Consider the following 10,290-nt stretch of genomic DNA (forward strand, 5'->3'; position numbering starts at 1 on the left):
AAAAATAAAATGACGGATGGAGGCGTGTATATTTCTACAAGGGCTCAACAACAAGAATCGAATCAGGAGTCAGGACCTTGATGTCTTTTCAACACCCTCTTCCCATGCTCCCCATGTAACTGACTCGGTACTGGCACCACCGAAGATGAAGAACTTGGGTTATTTTCAAGACAGAAACTCCATATTAATAAGTTATCTAAATTAAGATAAGCCAGCAACAACTGAATTAAGTAAATCCATAGATGACTAAATTACGAAAAGCCAGAGGTGACAGCTGCTTCAGGGCCCCATAGTCTCGGATCGCTACACTCGTCGCCGGCAGCCTTTGCTTCTACCCACACAGCGCCGCCGTCAGCACTAACTTGGAGGTCGACAAACATTTAGCAGCACTTGACGAAGGGGAAAATCTGAACAAGATCCCCAGAGAAACATCAAACATTTTCTCACCCTTCACAGCATTAGTCAAATTGTGAATCCATACATAAGTAATCAATGTGAATCCATCAGAGCATCGTTTGTCGGTTCTAGAACAATCATTAAGATAATCTTCAAACTGAGAGCATCATCCAGTGATCAACCCTTTACCACCATGTTAAACAGCGGGCTAATCTACAGACAGCTAAATGACTAATCTACATCTCAAACACCAACTTTGTTCAATCCACCCTTGGTTTATATCTATGCAACACAGCAGACCTAGAACTTGCCAGATATACTTGATCTAGCATCTAAAAGAAATCAGCAAGGCTCTCTTACGAGAATGGCAGAAGAGCAAACAAAAGATTGTACAGTTGAAACGCAAAAGCAGGCAGATGACACAAGACACAAAGAAGCATAAGATTGTAATAAGCTCTCCATCACTCATCAAAATATCCAGGTAATAAACTCTCCCATCACTCCAATATATAACAAGCATCCAGGTAATAAGCTATCCATCACTTCAAAACATGACGACCGTAATCCATAACTGAGGACAATGGAACTTCTCCGAAAAAACAGTTTTGACTGATACCCAAACAAGCTACAGCTAATATATCACTAAAAGAAGCTTGCATCAAAAGATACTCCATTTCCTAATTCCTTCAGTCCTGAGTCCTGAAGAAAATAATAAACCTCAGTTAGAGCACAAGGTTGTTAATGAAGTGAAGAGATAATTGAAGTCAACATGAGAGAAGAAGGATAAAATGTAATAGTTTAAGCTTCACAGCAGAATTAAATATGACTTGTACAAATGTCAAAATATAATACCAGAATTGGCGTAGCTCAATAGGCCCCATCAACAATATCCTCCTCTTCCTCCTCGATATTCTCTGCATCATATAAAAGAAACAAGTCAGGAAAAAAATAAACTGCAATAAGAGAAGTCAAATGACAGCTTAACAGAAAGCTACCGGTTATGCAGAGAAGCGAAATGAACCCGTTCTTGGATGGAAACTGTTTGTTGATAACAGCGAAAAGACAATCTAAAAGAAAGAACGCAACAAAATTAGATTAGCCAATTAGGTAACTATATACATAGAACTACAAGAAGAAAAATAAAAATTTGTTAGCACTAAAACTAGACAGCAAAACTATACCTTCTGGAAGCACGATCCCATCGGCGCTGAATGCAACAGGACGTAATCCATTTGCTTGAAGCTCTCCGGTCAACAACTCGCCCAGATTGTTAACAGTCATGGAGCCTACGACACCAAAACTGCAAATCAACAGTTAAGGGACAACAGTGAAGGGATATATCAATACCAGATTTTATTCAAGGATATATCAACAGTGAAAAGAGATATATTAATACCAGGTTGTGTCCAGGGCTAAAGTTGTTCCATCTGGCTGCTGGACCTCAACACTTACCTTCAGGGCAAAAGAGATGTCAGACCAAAAAACAAACAGAACGGTTACCAGAGTATTGAAATAGTTAAATTAGCTGCTTACCAGTGTCCTATTAACCTCCTCAACAATCCTCTCTCGGTAAGCAACAAACTTAGTCCGCAGGCCTACAATATGAAATAAACATGATGACAAACTGCCATACGAAGGGGCAAATCAAATGGATCACAAGTAAACAAACAGCAAACCTTCGATCTCATAGCCTTTTACATAAAGCTCATCTGATAAACCAAGCATACCAGGAACAAGCGCATCCATGCTCACCGCACGCACCATTGTTGCAAAACTGAATCAATGTAAAATAATAAATAAAAACTTCTATGCAGGAGGTATATATATAACAGAATTAGGGCTTCAGTAGATTGAAACAGAAAAAAAAATGAGGACATAAGCGGTTTAAAACAAACTAACTGCCAGGAATAATTGATAAGAACAACATAACAACATCATCAGAAAAGAAGGAATCAAATGCAGCTAAGAACTAACTAACAAACAACTGCAACCAAATGACGACGGGGTATTTTCGGAAGAGTAGAAGGGTATGTCTCTTGTTGTCGTTTTGTTTACCTTAACCATCATCCTCTCTTCCATCTTGTTATCCAAGGTCAATATGCGGGGTTATTTGATTGACTTTTCACCGGCGGTTGTCCTTGACGGTGTTGCTCCCAAGGCCCGACGTAAGTACGCAGGGACGGAGCTAGGAATTATATTTAAGGAGGGCCACGCAGACATGTAAAGCATCGAGGGGGGGGGGGGGGGGGGGGGGGGGGCAACCATAAGAATTTGGAGATAAAATTCATTAACCCCACGTATTAGTTAGTCATTGACATAATTTACATGATTCATCGACATAATTTAGTTATTCATCGACATAATTTACGTGATGGCTTCATTGGTCACACTCTTTGTACGGTTTAGGGTTGGTCGGTTCGAGATTTACGAAGATGCTTGTCAAGCGATACGAGTATGAACAAAACAATCTCTAAAACAATGTAATAGCGTCGGTTCATGCTAATTTAGAGATTGGTCGACTAACCTTTTCAATATGCTCCAAACCAGCACAGGTTAAACCCATTATCTCGGAGTGACAAGGAACACCACTACACCAGTCAAAGAAGACGTGAGTAGAATGAGTGGAGATAACAAACCCAAACTATTAACCGTCCAAGCCCTTGATATGTTCTCATCTTGGCTCCGTTTTTTCCTATGATATGGTGCGTCGTCTTTCAATAATATTGTTATAGTTGTTATTATATTATATTATTTACATATAGTACATATCAATCTAAAAAGATCCAAAATGGCAGATCCAACTAATCTCAGTCATTAAACCAGGTTAATCCAATGACCTAGATTGTTTCAATGGCGAGCGCTCAACATGTTTATTGTATGATTAATATCATCTCAAATATAACGCTAAGGGAAGGGTGAGGGCCCCTGCTCCTGGGCACCCCCCCTTCTCCCGAGCGTGCTGGTAGCCACTCCGGCTCCGGCGGCCCCTCGCCGCTCACCGCTCCGGCGTCAGTAGGGATGGCAATGGGTACCCATTACCCATGTACCCGGCGGGTAAAAACCCTATTAGAGCAAGGGTATGGGTTAAAAAAATATTCATGGGTACATAAATAGACAAAATTTCAACCCAGTGGGTATAGTGGGTACGACCCATACCTGTGTACCCACATATAATCTACAAATAGGCTTTATATATTATTTTTTAGAGGCTTTATGTATTACTTAAAAAATCGCAGCCCTAAAAAGACCTAATCATGCTAGGCCGCCGAACCACACTAGCTGTCCCACAAAGCCATATGAGCCTAGAACCGGAAAGAGCCAGAATCATTCACGTAATCACCATTGTTTCAACAAACGTAATCACCGTTTGTCCAGAATCGTATACGTGATAAGTATCTTTATATGGCTATTGGCTATATATGCGTGATTGGCGTGCGTCGCTGGTGGCAGGCTCGTAGTCATAGCAGCCAGCAGATCGATCTCATCTTCTCGCCGCCGCCTGCCACTGCCAACGCCTCCGGACTCCATTCCAGCTACTTGCCGCCTCGCGCCATCACCTCTTTCCTGCCCTCCGGAGGTGGACGCCAACGCCATGGACCCAGCGACAATCACCATAGCTCGCGCGTCGATGGGGACCATGGATTGGAGCTGCAGCTCGGCGACCACCACGATCAGGAGCACGACACGCCTACCCCGAGCCCAGGCCCAGCACTGTCGCAGGCGCAGCACCACCGCAGCGCTATGTCCGAGACGTCCATGAAGCGACGCCCTAGCCTGCTTATCAATGGTCGATCTGCTGCTGCCATCAAGACATGATGTGTTATTACGATTTTGTGTGTGTACGTAATGATAATTAAGTATGACATTTTATTTCAATGGCAATTTATATTTGTATGTACGTTTTGTGATGTATTCATGTACATCAGTACACATTACCCTTGATTTCTGCATAGAGATGCAAGATGTGTGTATATGACGTGATAAATATAAATTTTTGTGTGTGATTATTGAGTATGAATATTTTATTTTTGCAAAAATATGTTTACAAATAAGCGTGTTCGTGAGAATGTGTTGTTGTTTATGAGTATGCGTTGCTGTCATGATGTGTTGTTGTTTATAAATCATTATTAGTTGTTGTTTATGACTATGCAAGGTTCAAATTGATGTGTTGCAAATCTGGATAATTTTACCCGCGGGTACCCATTTACCCTGACGGGTGACGGGTATGGAAAAAAATTATACCCGTCGACGGGTATGGGTACGGGTGATGGGTAAGGTTTTGGGCGACGGGTAAGGGTATGGGATGGCTCCACCCGTACCCAAACACGGCGGGTGCCATCCCTAGGCGTCAGCGCCCACCCCCTCCCCCCCTTTCGCATGGTGTCCCGTGTCTCCCTCTCGGCGTCTGAGTCGTCCGACCCCTTATCCCCGGTTGTGCCGCCCAGGCCAGCGTTGCGCTCCATCATGGTCCCTCCGATGGTCCGGACAACGTTTTGTCCGCTGGTTCAGGAACCGAAGCGCCGGCGCCAAGGCCGACGCCGGAGCCGACGCGGTGACTGCGAGCGGCGTCCTAGCCCCCCTCCAGCGGCAACCTCGTGTTCTCCCCTCTTTCCGACCGTTGGCGTCGCGCATCTCGGCGGAACTAATCAGCTGCTGCTACAATTGCAGCGACGAACGCCAGATCTCTGCGGACTGCACCAACGAGACGCACTGCGTCAGGTGCCGGGGTATGGGGCACAACTCGAGAGGGTGCACCCGGCCGCGAATCCAGCGAGTGCAACTGCCGCCCCATCGCCCTCCGCCTGTGCTGTGTCGAAACCCTACATCGCCCTCCCCTTTAGTGGCTAGGGCAAGCCCGGCTCAGCCTGCTTTGCTGCTGCCCCTGCCACCGCCGGGGCCCCCGCCCTAGGGTGCTGTCAAGTTCGACCGTTGATGGAGCCAGGTTGTGAGGGCACCGTCGGTGGAAAGTGTCGTGGGGCCGGAATTCTCAGTGTTGTTTGTCCCACTTCTGGAGACCCATGGCCAGGCTGAAGTGGATGTGCTAGTGGATTCTTGCTTCTTGAAGGCCTCTGGTGACCTCTGGCAGATGGAGGCGAAGCTTTCGCGGGCGGTGCTGGTGACGGTCACCGGTACGCGGCTGCCGGTGGCTCTTGCTTCGGCGGTAGAGGCTCTGCATGTGGAGTTCGATGTTGGCCCTGAGGACATGTCCATGCGTGCATTCTTTCCAGAGGATTTCATGGTTCTTTGTTGGGACTCGTCGCTCAATGACCCACAAGTATAGGGGATTAATTATAGTCCTTTAGATAAGTAAGAGTATCGAGCCCAACGAGGAGCAGAAGGAATAGATAAGCGGTTTCAGCAAGGTAATCTCTGCAAGTGTTGTAAGGTAGTAGTAACATATAGTTTGATAGCAAGATGATTGATAGCACGTAACAGGTGACCAAAGTAACAAGGTGCAACAAGGTGGTCTAATTGCAAAGGACAAGACGAAATTTTCTCTTATAATAAGCAAAGCGTTCTCAAGGACACATGGGAATTTCGTCTAGTTGCGTTCATCATGTTTAGTTGATTCGTGTTCACTACTTTAATAAATTGTTATGTGGGTGGACCGGTGCTAGGGTGTTGTTCTTACTTGAACAAACAACCCTCTTATGACTACCCCCTCTCGCAAGCATCCGCAACTATGAAAGAAGAATCAAGATAGATCTAACCATAACATTAAACATATGGATCCAAATCAACCTCTTACGGAATAGCGCATAAACTAGGGTTTAAACTTCTGTCACTCTCGCAACCCATCATCTACTTACTACTCCATAATGCCTTCCCCTAGGCCCAAGCATGGTAATATGTCGTACAGTCGATGTTCACACGACACGACTAGAGGAAGAACAACATACACTTCATCAAAATATTGAACGAGTACCAACTTCACCTGAGTACTTATAGCAAGACTTCTCCCATGTCCTCAAGAACAAACGGAACTACTCATATAGCATATTCTATTCAAGATCAGAGGAGTAATATAGATGTTTAACAATCTGAACATATGATCTTCCACCAAATAAACCAACTAGCATCAACTACAAGATGCAATCAACACTACTAGCAACCTACTGATACGTCCATTTTGCATCATGTTTTCTTACTGTTATTTATGATGTTTTTATAAATAGTAATGCTTTTTGAGTAATTCTAATGCCTTTTCTCTCATAATATGCAAGGTACACGCAAAGAGGGAGAATTCTGGCAGCTGGAAATCTCGACCTGGAAAAGCTACGTTATGCTACCTATTCTGCACAACTCCAAACAAACTGAAACTTCACGGAGAATTTTTATGGAGTATATGAAGAATATTGAAACAAATAAGTACCCGAGGGAGCCCACCAGGTGGGCACAACCCACCTGGGCACGCCAGGGAGCCCAGGCGCGCCCTGGTGGGTTGTGCTCACCCAGGCCCACCTCTGGTGCCCATCTTCTGGTATATAAGTCATTTTGACCTAGAAAAATTAAGGAGAGGACTTTCGGGACGGAGCGCCGCCGTCTCGAGGCGGAACTTGGGCAGGAGCACTTTTGCCCTCCGGGGGAGCGATTCCGCGGGGGAACTTCCCTCCCGGAGGGGGAAATCATCGTGCTCATCATCACCAACAACTCTCCCATCCTGGGGAGGGAAATCTCCATCAACATCTTCAACAGCACCATCTCATCTCAAACCCCACTTCATCTCTTGTGTTCAATCTTGTTACCGGAACTATAGATTGGTGCTTGTGGGTGACTAATAGTGTTGATTACATCTTGTAGTTGATTACTATATGGTTTATTTGGTGGAAGATTATATGTTCAGATCCAATATGCTATTTAATACCCCTCTGATCTTGAGCATGATTATCATTTGTGAGTAGTTACTTTTGTTCTTGAGGTCACAGGAGAAATCATGTTGCAAGTAATCATGTGAACTTGATATGTGTTCGATATTTTGATAGTATGTATGTTGTGATTCCCTCAGTGGTGTCATGTGAACGTCGACTACATGACACTTCACCATATTTGGGCCTAAGGGGATGCTTTGTGGAGTAGCAATTAGATGATGGGTTGCGAGAGTGACAGAAGCTTAAACCCCAGTTTATGCGCTATTCCGTAAGGGACCGATTGGATCCAAAAGTTTAATGCTATGGTTAGAATTTATTTTTAATACTTTTCTCATAGTTGCGAATGCTTGCGGGGCGGTTAATCATAAGTAGGAGGTTTGTTCAAGTAAGAACAACACCTAAGCACCGGTCCACCCACATATGAAATTATCAAAGTACCGAACACAAATCAAACCAACATGGTGAAAGTGACTAGATGAAATTCCCGTGTACCCTCAAGAATGCTTTGCTTATCAAAAGAGACCGTTTTGGCCTATCCTTTGCCTTAAAAGGATTGGGCTACCTTGCTGCACTTTTGCTACTATTATCGTTACTTGCTCATTACAAATTATCTTGCTATCAAACTACTCTGTTACTTACAATTTCAGCACTTGCAGACATTACCTTGCTGAAAATCACTTGTCATTTCCTTCTGCTCCTCGTTGGGTTCGACACTCTTACTTATCGAAAAGAGCTACAATTGATCCCCTATACTTGTGGGTCATCAAGGCTATTTTCTGGCGCCGTTGTCGGGGAGTGAATCGCCTTTGGTAAGGAAATATTTATATAGTGTGTTTAATTTTACTGTCACTTGTTACTATGGAAAACAATCCTTTGAGGGGTTTGTTCGGGGTATCTTCACCTCGACCGGAACCACAATTAGCTACCCCTCAACCTAGTGCACCTACTAAAAATATTGAATATGAAATTCCTTCGGGTATGATAGAACAACTGCTAGCTAATCCTTATGCAGGAGATGGAACCAAACATCCTGATATGCACTTGATATATGTGGAACAAATTTGTGGATTGTTCAAGCTTGCAGGTTTACCCGGAGATGAAGTTATGAAGAAGTTTTTCCCTTTATCTTTGAAGGGAAAAACATTGGCATGGTATAGGCTATGCGATGCTATTGGATAATGGAATTGGAATCGATTGAAATTGGAGTTCCATCAAAAAAAATTATCCTATGCACCTAGTTCATCGTGATCAGAATTACATATGTATCGCTCTAGCTTGGGGGAGGCTTAAGTCAATGTTATATTCATGCCCCAATCATGAGCTCTCAAGAGAAATTATTATCCAGAATTTTTATGCTCGGCTTTCTCGTAATGATCAAACCAGGCTTGATACTTCTTGTGCTGGTTCATTTATGAAGAAGACTATTGAATTCCGGTGGGATCTTTTGGAAAGAATTAAACGCAACTCTGAAGATTGGGAACTCGACGAAGGTAAAGAGTCAGGTATTAAGCTTAAGTATGATTGTGTTAAATCTTTTATGAATACTGATGCTTTTCAAAAGTTTAGCACTAAAGATGGACTTGACTCTGAGATAGTAGCTTCCTTTTGTGAATCATTTGCTACTCATGTTGATCTCCCTAAAGAGAAGTGGTTTAAATACCACCCACCTACTAAAGAAGAAACTAAAGAGCCGGTACCAGTTAAAGAAGAAATTATACTTTACAATGTTGATCCAGTTGTTCCTACTACTTATATTGAGAAACCACCTTTCCCTGTTAGGATAAAGGAACATGCTAAAGTTTCAACTGTGGTCAACAAAAGCTACATTAGAACACCTAAACCTGATGAACAAATTAAAGTAGAACCTAGTATTGCTATGGTTAAGGATCTCTTGGAAGAAAATGTAGATGGGCATGTTATTTACTTCTGTGAAGAAGCTGCTAGAATTGTCAAACCTGCTAAAAAGGATAAACATAGACCTGTTGTTGGCATACCCGTTGTCTCAGTTAAAATAGGAGATCACTGTTATCATGGTTTATGTGACATAGGTGCTAGCGTGAGTGCTATTCCTTATTCCTTATATCAAGAAATTATGAATGGCATAGCACCTGCAAAGATACAATACATAGATGTTACTATTAAACTTGCTAATAGAGACAGCATATCACCAATTGGGATTGTTAGAGATGTTGAAGTCTTGTGTGGGACAATAAAATACCCTACTGATTTTCTTGTTCTTGGTTCCCCACAAGATAACTTTTGTCCCATTATCTTTGGTAGACCTTTCTTGAACACCGTTAATGCTAGAATAGACTATGAGAAACAAACTGTCGGTGTTAGTTTTAGTGATGAGTCTCATGAGTTTAATTTTTCCAAGTTTAGTAGAAAGCTTCATGAAAAAGAATTGCCTAGTGAGGATGAAATAATTGGTCTTGCTTCTATTGTTGTACCACCTACTGATCCTTTAGAACAATACTTGCTAGACCATGAAAATGCTTTACATATGCATGAAAGAAATGAAACAAATAAGATTTTCTTGGAACAACGTCCTCTTCTTAAACACTATTTGCCTACTGAAACTCTAGGAGGTCCTCCTCCACCTAAAGGTGATCCTGTGTTTGAATTAAAACAATTGCCAGACACTTTGAAATATGCTTATCTTGATGAAAAGAAGATATATCCTGTTATTATTAGTGCTAACTCATAACATGAAGAAGAAAGATTATTGAAAGTTCTAAGGAAGCACCGAGCTGCTATTGGATATACTCTTGATGATTTAAAGGGCATTAGTCCCACTCTATGTCAGCACAAAATTAATATGGAACTTGATGCTAAACCCGTTGTTGATCACCAACGTCGGTTAAATCCGAAAATGAAGGAAGTGGTAAGAACAGAAATCTTAAAACTTCTGGAAGCAGGTATAATCTATCCCATAGCTGATCGTAGATGGGTAAGTCTTGTTCATTGTGTCCCTAAGAAAGGAGGTATAACTTTTGTTCCTAATGATAAGAATGAACTTATTCCA

General features: G+C 42.6%; 1 long non-coding RNA gene across 1 annotated transcript; it reads right to left on the bottom strand.

Annotated features, from left to right (window-relative positions):
- Positions 1 to 532: 532 nt before the first annotated feature.
- Positions 533 to 2,369, bottom strand: LOC123142222 (uncharacterized). The gene is made up of 6 exons (XR_006470551.1): positions 1,930 to 2,369; positions 1,793 to 1,848; positions 1,578 to 1,696; positions 1,392 to 1,463; positions 1,249 to 1,310; positions 533 to 1,095 (listed from the first exon to the last, which is right to left on the bottom strand). It is a non-coding gene; the product is annotated as an uncharacterized lncRNA (long non-coding RNA).
- Positions 2,370 to 10,290: the final 7,921 nt, after the last annotated feature.

Source organism: Triticum aestivum, chromosome 6D (genome assembly GCF_018294505.1).
Source record: "Triticum aestivum cultivar Chinese Spring chromosome 6D, IWGSC CS RefSeq v2.1, whole genome shotgun sequence".
NCBI classification, from domain to species: Eukaryota; Viridiplantae; Streptophyta; class Magnoliopsida; order Poales; family Poaceae; genus Triticum; species Triticum aestivum.